A 12,193-nucleotide genomic window follows, 5' to 3' on the forward strand; every position below is an offset into this window, starting at 1 on the left:
CTGAAAACACCCAGAATCCTCCACAGCCACTTGACAGCTTTCTTGCCCTTTAGACCCTGCATAGCTTTTCAAAAAATGTCTGAGTGCTGTGTCCTGCTGCACCAGGAGGGCACTCACAAGGTTTCTCTGCAGGCGCTTTGCAGACATCAGAGGGACAGGAATCCATAGTCATCACAGTCTCAAGAGTCTCCCTGTGCCTCACACATACTCAGCCTTTAAGAAAGAAAATTACGCATTTACTTTTTACTATGCCATGGCCATGTTTCACTTTAAACATGTTACACCTTTCAGAGTATTCGTCATTCTTCCACATCTAAACATACTACTGTTATATAAGCATGAACCAAACGGAATACTGAACCAAAACCATATGAATGAGTGACAATAGGAACAAAACTAGAACTTTTTGGGGTTATGTGTGGAGGATGAAGAATGAAGAATAGCCTGAAAGGTGCACCATGTTTAAAGTGAAGCATGCCCATGGCCAGGTGATGCTCTAGGCCTAGTTTGCTTTATCAGTGCAAAAGACACTTTTTGTGAAGGGTGACAAGACTTTTGACCGTGACAGTTTGACAGTATTCACATCCCGCAGCATTTTTGTGATATTTTGTGTTGAATTTGAGGCAAAAACATCATCGAGAGATAAGATAGATAGATAGATAGATACTTTATTGATCCCCAGGGGAAATTCAAGATAAATTTATTCAAGATAAATAGCAACCAAAAAGAACTTTGTTAGAATTGAAAAGTGCAGACTTGAATTACACTTTGTTATTCACAGTTTGATCACCACCTTAGCCAATGCAGCTTTCAGCCTTCAGAGCACAGGAAGCAATGGAGGTTAGTGCAATTTAAGTGTCTGGAAAGGCTTCGGCAGTGGAAGGGAAGGTAGTAACGGGGCCAGTCATAGCAATAATAAGCCCGGGCCGAAATGGCTGCAAATACAATTACATCCTCACTGTGGTGATAATGGGGTGGCACCGGGCGAAATGATAATGGTGATGGGCATAATGCGAGTGCTGATGGAGAACAGGACAGGCTGGAGTGCATTGTTTCCGCTGCGCAACCCTCATCAAGCCCTGCTTCAAGTGCCCTGAAACTGTGCGTCCGGCTCGCAAAGACAGACACAAAATGGAGTACCCCCCTTCGTCCCCCACCGCGACTGGTAATGTTATGCATTTATTCTGATGCGTCTATAATGAACATGCAGTATCTATCTGAGGGGTTGGTGGTAGTGGTGTGTGTGGGGGGTGGGGGCGATAGTGTTGTGTGCAAAATGATGTAGCGTGTAAAATTACTGTACGAGTCTGACGCACTGGAGATAGAGGTCTGAGTGGATTGGAAAGATGATGCACTTTCCTGCATGCATCTATTAAAATCCACATGTTTCACCATTTCTAGTAGCACTATATTACTAAGAGCAATGAGAGCACTACTGCAGTTCGCTGCATCTGAAATTTCAGCAAACTGAAATGAGTCATAGCTTTGTCAGGAAAACAACAAATGCAATCTGTATGCATTATTTTTGTGGTGATTGACAAACTCATAACTACGTGTCTGAACAACAGATAATCCTATGCAGACAGTAAGTGCATAGCACAATGCTCCAGTCTCCAAATGGGGAGATGTGCTGGCTTTGGATACTTAATCTAATTTAATTAGGATCCTCTCATTTAAATAAAAAAAAAATGTTAACAGCTTGTAGGGGTAATATATTTCTATATATATATATTTTCAAATGTGGCGATGGCACACAAATTGGAAAAAAAATTTACAATGCACTGGCGGTGATAGCCTACAGTTAATGTGAATCGCGGTAAATAACCAAAGAAAGGAATTTGCACCTCCATTCACCAATTAAAGGGTGTAGTAGGCCAAGTGTTTCTACATGTTGGCACAAAACGTCATTTCTGTCAGAAGCCAGTCTATGCAGGGGGTAACATGAGGTGAATCAGACAGAGAGGGGCCTGTCTTAGTAGCCTATTCCTGAATCCTGTCCCTTTCGTTAAAATTGTGTGATTAGCCACCAGCATAATAAAATGTAAATTAAAAGACAAAATCTTATTAGGCTATAGGTCCAAACCTATGAGTGTACAGTAAGCCTTAGTTAAAACAAATCTTCAGGTGTAAGTAATAAGTCAGAGAACCATTTTCTTTAATATAGAGGTTAACAAAGATACTCTAGTTTGTAATTTATTTTAAAGTATACATTTTGAAAACAAATGTAGTCATACCACAGGTCCAGGGATGGATTACTGAATGGGTTTACTGGGCCTAAGAGCTCAGGGGGCCCTGATGCCCAAGCCTCTGTGTGAAGTTGCTTCTTCTCCACCCTTCTCTTTTCACAAAACTCCGCAGAAGTCATAATTAAAAGGGTCATTTTTAAAATAATAAAAAATGAGAATGCCTCAGGACCCCTCTATCTGGAGGAGGGGGGGGGGGGGGGCATCTGTGCCCAGGGGTTCATAATCCATCCATGCCATGCCCGTCAAAAGTTTGGAATACCCTAATTGACTGACTTAACGACTTGTTTGTGATTTTTAATAATATTTTTTGCATGGTAGGAAATGTATTGAAATTCTGTTTGGGGGTCCCACAGATTTGCCCCCCCCCCCCAATGTTGACATCATGACTACGGCCTTGCCATAATCATTGCCCGATGAACAGTCATATTTTCGAAAACTGCTGACATTTATTAAAATTAAAGAAAAACCTCTTATCCTTTTCCCATGCTGGATGATGCTAAACATTGCCCTTGTCGTATTAAATGTGACACTGTAATGCCGGCTGTTTGCATTCGCCACCAGAGGATAGAGCGTGTGCTGCAGCACATGTTGCATTTTGTCACATCGCGGAGGCTCTTAGGCACAAATGTCAGGAGAGATTGAGAGTGACATTCTTGCTTCCCAGCGCTGAGAGGAGAGGTGGAATATTAAAAGCCTGGAAAAGGTTAGAAGTCAACCAGGGATTTCAGGAAATACTACCCATGTGATGACACAAAAGTACAAAACAGTCATCATCACCTCACACACACCTTCTCACAGAAGATGTTCCCAGGGTGGTTTCCTTCAAGAGAGTATACGGAATTAAATCAGCCTCATTTGATACAGTTCAGCATTGTGTCATGAATGAAAATAAATACTTCAAGATTACAGAATGTACAGTATAACACTACACTGCATTAAACATTATTATATCAAACCATTCACAGGTTGTGAAACAGTATTACATGATTGTAGTGTATATGAGTTTCACTGTATGTATTTTCTGGTGGCTGACATCATGATTTTATTAATTATGTATTTGTTGTGTTTTTGTTGACATTGTCACTTACAAATTGATACATTTCAGAGTGAATAAACTACTCAGGTCCCTATTTTATAATAGTAAAATTCATATGTGAATACATTGCCACTGGCCTCATGGTAAAAAGAAAAGGCCTCAGAATCAAAAAGCAGTGCTTTCTATAGACGACGGGAAGGTTGAAAGCCAATGGAACCTGCCTATTCAGCTGAGTTTGTGAAGGACACCACCCGTCACCTCAGCAGATATCTCTCAATGACTTTCACACAGCTCTCTCTCTCTCTTTCCAGGTTCTATGTGCGTGGGATGTGGTAAGTTAGCCAACACCTTTTAATATATTCAAATCTTTAATACAGCAGCAGTGTTTTTGACAGCTTCAAAGAGCTCTCTTCAGACTGTGAGTTCCAAACACGTAGTGTGAAAGATATGCCAGTAATGACTATGCTTTAGACAACTGGCTGGGCAAAAGCATTCATGAAGGAGAACCAACTATATTAGTCTCATTTGAAGCAAAACACTGTAAAATAAGGATCGGTATTTCTCTCTCTCTCTCTCTCTCTCTCTCTCTCTCTCTCTCTCTGACTTTCTCACGCTCTCGCTCTCTCTCTCTTTGGCATCCATTAGATTTGTTGTTTTAGCAATGTTATGATGACCATATAAATGTATTCCTCATTCTCTTTGCAAGAATACGAGAAGATACAGGGGGGAATAAAGAAAGGCTTCTAAAAATGCAACACGCTCAAAGCTAAAAATAGTTCAACTTTTGAGATTGTGTTTTTTCCCCCCAATAATAGGTCGTTGCTAAGCTGCCTGGCTTAGCTGATGCAGGGAGCTAGCCATTTAGCTAAATATATCAGATATATGTGTCATATAACAACATGTGCACTAGCAACATCAACATCAATTTCCACTAACATGTTTTAACATTATTTACTTTGGAAAAAAAGTGCTACAGTGTGAACGCTGTCTTAGGCCACCATTAAATGTGTTTTTTTTGCAGTTTTATAATGACCAATCTCGCAAAGGCAAAGCTGTTGACGGAGCCAGTTGGTTCTGGGTTTGGCTCTGACACATTAGTGTCATAAGCAGGAAGGTGATGATGACACTTTGACAGATTGAAGACAGCTGGAATAGCTCATTGCTCAGCTAAAGTGGGAAAGGCATGGTCAAAAGTTTACATTCAAAGAACTTCAATGACACCAACAGACGGTGTTCCAACCCTGCCATACTATGAAGAGGCTTGTCAGAGAGTACGTTTTGGGTGGCCCCTCCTCATTGCACCCTACTGAGACGGGTAGCAATGGTGAAGTGAGCAGCTGATCTTGAGACCTCCATCACAGCTGGATCAGCCAGCAGTTTCTGGCGGAGAGGGCATGGCCACCAGTGGCCTGGGTAGAGAATGATGGCTCCATCAACAGCTTCACCCTTGTGAGAGTGGTCATTAAGATCCTGCTAAAACAACAAATCCAATGGTGACTTGAGTCTGAAATTGGGCTAGAACCAGAAGAAAAACTACATTGTACTGTATTTTCCGGACTATAAGTCGCTCCTGAGTATAAGTCGCATCAGTCAAAAAATGCTTCATGAACAGGAAAAAAACATGTATAAGTCTCATTTATTTAGAAAAGTATTTCACAAAATCCAAAACCAAAAACAGAGACTATGTAACTGGATTATTGAGGCCAAAAGGATTAATGTTAATGAAGACGAAGGAGTGAAGGCAGCCAAGAGTAGGGCAGGAAGGTAATTGCAAAGCAAAAGATTCACTGAAAGAAAATGCCATGAGGTGCACCAAAATGTATTTAAAATGCTGAGAATACAATGCAATCAAGCATTTTGGGCGATGTGGAGTCACAAGCTGGCAGCAGATTAAATGCTAACGAGAGAGAAAAAGATGCAGTTTTAGACATGACTGAAGCAAGCCAGTGGATAGGCCAATAGGCCCGACGGTAATTGTAAAGCAATTTACAAAAGATTCACTGAACAAAAATGCTGATATGATACATGAAAATGTAGCTAAAATTGTGGAGAATGCAATGCAATTAAGCATTTTGGGCGATGTGGAGTCACAAGCTGGCAGCAGATTAAATACTCATGATAGAGAAAAAGACGGTTTTAAAAGGACGTGACCGAAGCTGAGGCAATCCAGGCAATAGGCCTATAGGCCCGACGGTAATTGTAAAGCAATTTACAAAAGATTCACGGAACAAAAATGCTGATGTGGTACATGAACATTTAGCTAAAAATGTGGAGAATGCAATGCAATCAAGCATTTTGGACGATGTGGAGTTACAAGCCGGCAGCAGATTAAATGCTTGAGAGAGAAAAAATGCCGTTTTAAAAGGACGTGCAGACCGAAGCTGCAGCAAGCAAGTGATATTTAGACATTTATTTCACAAAATCCAAGACTAAGAACAGACAGACTATGTCAGACAGAGGCCAAAAATATTGAGAATTCTACAGGGAATGTTGAAGAAGAAGGAGTGAATAGTGGCAAGAGGCAAGCCGAAGGCTGCTGACAAGGGCCCGACGCTATTGTAAAGCAATTTACAAAAGATTCACTAAACAAAAATGCTGATGTGGTACATGAAAATGTAGCTAAAAATGTGGAGAATGCAATGCAATCAAGCCATTTTGGACGATATTTTGGCACAAGCAACAGAACAAATGCTCGCTGGCCACCTCCGAGAGCGAGAGAAAAAAAGATGCGCATTTAAAACCAGGGCCTACATTTCAGCGCGGGATTGCAGGTATTGCGCATAAATTATTACGTATTGAGCATACTAATAAAAGTCCCAAACTCTAGCCATCTGAGTGCGAGAAATTCCCACACATTTTACAGTGCTGTCTGACGTTAATCTAATGGATCGGCCTGAATGCGGGACTATTGACTGGGCGGATCAACTCTGACTTCAATTGAACCCCATGCAGAGACACACACACACGCGCGCGCGCGCAGGAACACTTTGGTGGTGCCTCTCTCTCTCTCTCTCTCTCTCTCAGCAGGATTTGTTACCGCTAAAGTCAAATTATAGCCTATAGGTGCTTCTACATCAACCGCTATCGACAGGAAAGGAAAACAAACATTTAGCGATCAGGAACCGTCAGGAATTTTGCAAACACAGAAGCATGACCGCCTATAACGCGAGAGAACATGGATGTGTTCTCCATTTGAGGAAAGGTTATAATCGATTGCGGACGTGAACAGACAGCTACAGACACGGAGCATAGTAGGCCTACTTTCACTTTCTGTGCATATTCACGTGAAAAATAATTAGTAGCAAAACAGCGATCAAATATTACATGGCAGTGAGTTTTGTTTTCAAATGTTTTCATGCATGTCTAGATAATGGGTGAGGAATGTTCAGGGGACAGACTATCATAAATCCTCAAAGTATGGCTGGGCAAAGCACAGCACCTTTATTTGGACCATGGCGTGTAGGCCTTTATTTCTTGCGTTTTACTGTGAGACATAGGCCTATACTTTTCGTTATAGGAGCGGCATAGGCCTATATCAATGGCAATGGTTCATTAAGTTTCATGTATGAAAGAGTGTCGGGATTTCCATCCGCTTATTGCGAGATAAGGCATCCGCTTTCATTCATTCATGGAACGTGTGGTGTGCTGCAAGGGAAACCTTATTCCATATAGCCAAAGAGGTCTAAGATAGCCTACATTTAGTAATTTTTTTAAATTATGCATGATTTACTTTTTTTTTAATAAAATTCGTAGGCTGATGCCTGGCAGCAACAATTGTGTTTAAATGTAGGTTATTGCTTCAGCCTCTAGCTCAGAAAGGGGCTGCGTGCGACTGGTAGCTTGAGAGCAACGTGTTGGAGACTCATGGTGTAGGATGATGACTTTTCATTGGCAACAATATTAAGCCAACCAACAATATAAATTATTAAGAAGAGCTCTTTTATGAGTTAAATTGAAGCAAAATTATACTGGCTTTTATTTGTCCCAGGCATAGCAAGCACTAATCTCTGACTGAAAGTGCACAGGACTTTTGCATTTGAGAGCGCTCTCTCGAGGCTGTAGATGGTAATGTTTCATGTAGGGTTCATGTCAAAATATAAAAACATGTTCAATTATATATTTTTTTTCATATATAAGTCGCACCTGACTATAAGTCGCAGGACCAGCCAAACTATGAAAAAAAGTGCGACTTATAGTCCGGAAAATACGGTATGTGTTTTTAAGTGCTGTGTACATAGTCCCTGTGTTTTCTGGAAATACTCCAATAAATAAATACATTTGGTCCTTCTAGTAATGTGTGTGTGTGTGTGTGCCGATCGAACCAGGACTGCTGTCTGTGTTAGCAGTACAGCTGAGTTGGTCTGCGTGGACTCATTAAAGAAGGTTGTGCTCCTGCTACTGCTTTCTACTGATGGTCCAATCATTCTGATTAGGCACCAAGCGCTAGACTTTCCAGAGCTCCTTCACAGACCACTACTCCGCTTCGGCACCCCCACCACCACCACCACCACCACCACACACACACACACACACACACACACACACACACACACACACACACACACTCATGGCAGGTAAATTTAATTAAAAGCCAATCAACCACACATCGCGGGTATACTACATCACTGGGTGGGTTGGAACCGCTGTCCTACTAAGTGAGAAGTGTTTGAAGTTGCTTAAGATATTTTCGGTTTACAACAGTTGCTAGCCATCGCTAGCCACCCCCTCAGAAAACTCCTCTGGAGACAAATCAATAACTGCCATCAGTTAAGCATTCTTTCTTGCCAGTCCTGAGATTTGTCTCAGCAGAGACGGGCACTGCTGAAGCTCTCTGAATTCAGAACAGAGGATGTCTGAAGCTTGGTTTCACAAATCTGCTATGAGTCCCACATCCCCACTCTGGACATCTACAGCAACATGCCCCAGCTGGGTCGAGGTAGCGATCCAAACAACCACGTGATGCCTCAGCAGTTCACTCGCCTCAAGACGCATCAGCATGTCCACTTATTGCGTCTCTTCTCCCCCCCCCCCCCTCTCTCTCCCTGTCTTTCTCTCTCTCCTTCTCTGTGTTGTTCTTTTGTGTCCAACCAGGTGTCCAAATGTGATTCTGCTGTGTTGCCAGGTGAGCGTCCTGCCCTCGAGGCAGCCTAGCCCAGCCTGACTACTGCTGGAATTCACCCTTGATATCACACTGCATTTAAATGGGTTTATTAAACCCTAATGTTTTGTCTCAGCTTCGAAAAGAGCTTTAAAAGGAGGATGCAGTGGAGCATGATGGGAAAGTGACATCATCCTGCTGGACTGGAAAAGCTGTATCAGTGCGTCCACTCCGCTCCTCGCTCGCACTCCGCTCCGCTCACTAGCTCTGGCACCTGAACAGGAGAGCAAGGCTGCATAGCACCTGGACCAAAAGGGGCCTAAAATAATTGAGGCCATTTTGGGATATTAAAAATAAGCTATTAAATACAAGAGACCATGGATCACGGTGCTGTCATTTATTAGTTTCTCTCTCTCTCTTTCCATTTTTTTGTTCCTGATATTGACGAGTCTGATGAAGAGTCAGCGTGCTCGAAACGTCACTTTGGGGATCAAACTCCAATAAATCAAAGCAAACTGAGAGCAAGTGTGCAGACCTTCTTTTTTACTTTGGATCTTTTGGCTCCTGCACCTTAATTTGGATGTGCGCATGTTCCCAGACTAAATACTTGTTCCTGGTATTACCATCTCCCATCATCTTTCAGTTTGCTCCTCTCGGACAGAGCATTCAGTCAAAACGATTAATTACCAGTCCCTTTACCTTCATCTTTAACAGACACTTTTGTCCAAAGCAGCACTGGAACTCACAAATGTGGATTTGAGGTTCCAACACAGGCTGTCAGACGATGATGCTACTTCTGCTTCACCACACGCCCATGAAGGCAACAGAGACGGGATGCGAAGAGGCGCTTTGCAATGTTGCCAAATTATTAGGATTATATTTCCACTTGCTGTTGGGATTTGCCCGTTTAATATGCCAACCATGCTCAGTGTGTGTGTGTGTGTGTGTGTGTGTGTTTGTGTGTGTTTATGGACATGAATCTTTTGAATTTTCCAGACAACCATGTGCTTCATACAGTGAGTGTCCTGCTGTACCCTACTGTGGTAATACAGCATTGTGTAAAAGCAAAATGGTTCTCTGCGCTCACATCTCATACCCTAATACATTCTCTACCCTCCTGTCTCATACCCTCATACCTTCTCTGCACTCATACCCTCATACCTTCTCTGCACTAATACCCTCATACCTTTTCTACCCTCCTGTCTCATACCCTCATACCTTCTCTGCACTCATACCCCCATACCTTCTCTGCACTAATACCCTCATACCTTTTCTACCCTCCTGTCTCATACCCTCATACCTTCTCTGCACTAATACCCTCATACCTTTTCTACCCTCCTGTCTCATACCCTCATACCTTCTCTGCACTAATACCCTCATACCTTTTCTACCCTCCTGTCTCATACCCCCATACCTTCTCTGCCCTCCTATCCTTTATGACATGTAACATTAAAACGGTTCAAGCAGGGATCAGCTGTCACAGAACTCTGCAACCTCTCCGAAAGAATTAGAAATATGATCTCAAACAGATGAAGTAGTCTCTATTATGGCTTTTGTGTCCTCTGTGTCTGTCCCTGAAACAAAAAAATATGACATGTCATAAAAGAAGTGTGTTGCAAAGATTGGATTATCACATCGAGAGCATGAGCAGAGAAGAAAATGTGGAATCATAAACATGGAAGAAACTTGAGCTGCTCTCTCAGGCGAGATGGGATGAATATTTAATGGGCTGCTGCTGATTTAGCTCCTCTAACTTCCCTGCCTTCGTTTGGTCTGCAGCAAACTGTTCAGCGTGTGATGATCCAATCCCATCACAGTATACAGTAGGTCTGTCTGCAGACTGGGAGAATGCACAGTATACAGTACCTCAATGATCTCAAATACCTCAACGTTATTCTCTTATCCGAATAAGGCTATTCTACAGGCTACCCTCTCGCAAACCTGATGTATTACACAAGGCAGCAAGGACTTTTCTGTGGTAAACATTACTTGCATTCACATGAGATAGTGGAAGAGGCAGGAATAAGCTGCTCTATTACAGCAAATAGCACCTTCCTATTTCTTCTCTGCTGCACAGAAGAAGTGCCTGCAAAGTTAATTTTGTGCTGTGTATTTAGGCTCAGTAAATTCATTACAATGTATAATTCACAAACACTTAGAAAAACATGACTCTACCAAGACCCTCATTAGAAATGGTGTAAAATCCGAATGGAACAAAAGCAACCTATTCTGAATTATATTATTGTGCCCATGGGGTAGTTGATTATGCTAAGCATTTGTTCACAAACTCTTTTGCCTATGCCTACAAACACATGAATACGACTATAATATGTCACCCCACGTCACCTCCTCTTCCAACACATTTAAAAGCGTACTTCTTCTGAACGAACTTCCTCAATAATAGTCATGATTCAGCTGTGTTTTAATTCAGAGAGTGGAGAAAGATTTAACCACCTCTATATGGGACATGCCCCTAGAGGTTTTAAATAGACTCTAAAGTGGCCAAGCTCCATGCCTTTGGCTTGAAGAAGCAGGGCAATTATCTGACGCAAACCCTCAGCATGGCAGAAAAGGTCTGGAGCCCGAGGGGGTTGAACTAGCCCCTGGGCTGACTGGACCACAGATACACCCCGTCCCCCCAACCCAACACACACACAAACACACACACACACAAACACACACACACACAGCCATACCACATACAGTATGTACGCACTGTACGCTCTTCCTCACACCATAAATACACATATCTCACTCTCTCTCACACACACACACAGCCATACCACATACAGGATGTACGCACTGCACGCTCTTCCTCACACCATAAATACACATATCTCACTCTCTCTCTCACACACACACACAGCCATACCACATACAGTATGTACGCACTGCACGCTCTTCCTCACACCATAAATACACATATGTCACTCTCTCTCACACACACATAGACAATTCTCTCTTTTTTGTCTTTATCTCTCTCTCTCTCGCTCTCTCTCTATGTCACTCATACACAGACAGACAGACACACACACATGCATAGACTGCCTAAACACTCAAACACACACACACACACACACACACACTCAAACGCATACTCAGGTATTACAGAACCCCTGCCTTGTCAGTATTCTCAGAAGAGTGCTGGTCATTATAATGATAACATTTTCATTAATTAATCACAAGGAATATAAAATTCCGATGCAAATTCCTAAAAAAATTGCTAAAAAATCCTGAAAAAGCTTATAACTAATTATTATGGTAGGCTATTCACAGGCTGTACCAATCTTGTGATATGAAGGTTCCGACTTCACATAATCTGACACCCTGCCTCACCACTACATTCTTTGTATGCCAAATTTAATAACATTTGGTAAGCTATACTAATACCTGATTACATTTGCTCACATCTCCTTACTGTATGTTTCATATGGCTCAACAAAATGCCAGCAAATGGCCAATCAAATGTCCATGCCTGTGTGAATGGACAATTTCACTGTAATATCGTAGGTTAATTCATAATAGAATATCATTTTCAAAGAAATCAGCCATACAATGCCACTACAATAAACTACAATACACTAGCGTATGGTTATATACAGTGAAACTCATATTTAAGGAATACGTTAGTGTATTCTGACTATGTTATATACTACAGTAATACACTGTACATTCATCTAATGGACACCAATGCCTGTTCTTCCTTCAAATAAATTTTTTATGTTTTTATATATACTAGTGCAGTGCCCGTTTAAACATGCCAACCCGTAGCTCAATTACATGCCCACAGGTATGCCTGCTTTAAAAATAGAA

This window comes from Alosa sapidissima, chromosome 11 (genome assembly GCF_018492685.1).
Source record: "Alosa sapidissima isolate fAloSap1 chromosome 11, fAloSap1.pri, whole genome shotgun sequence".
NCBI lineage: Eukaryota > Metazoa > Chordata > Actinopteri > Clupeiformes > Clupeidae > Alosa > Alosa sapidissima.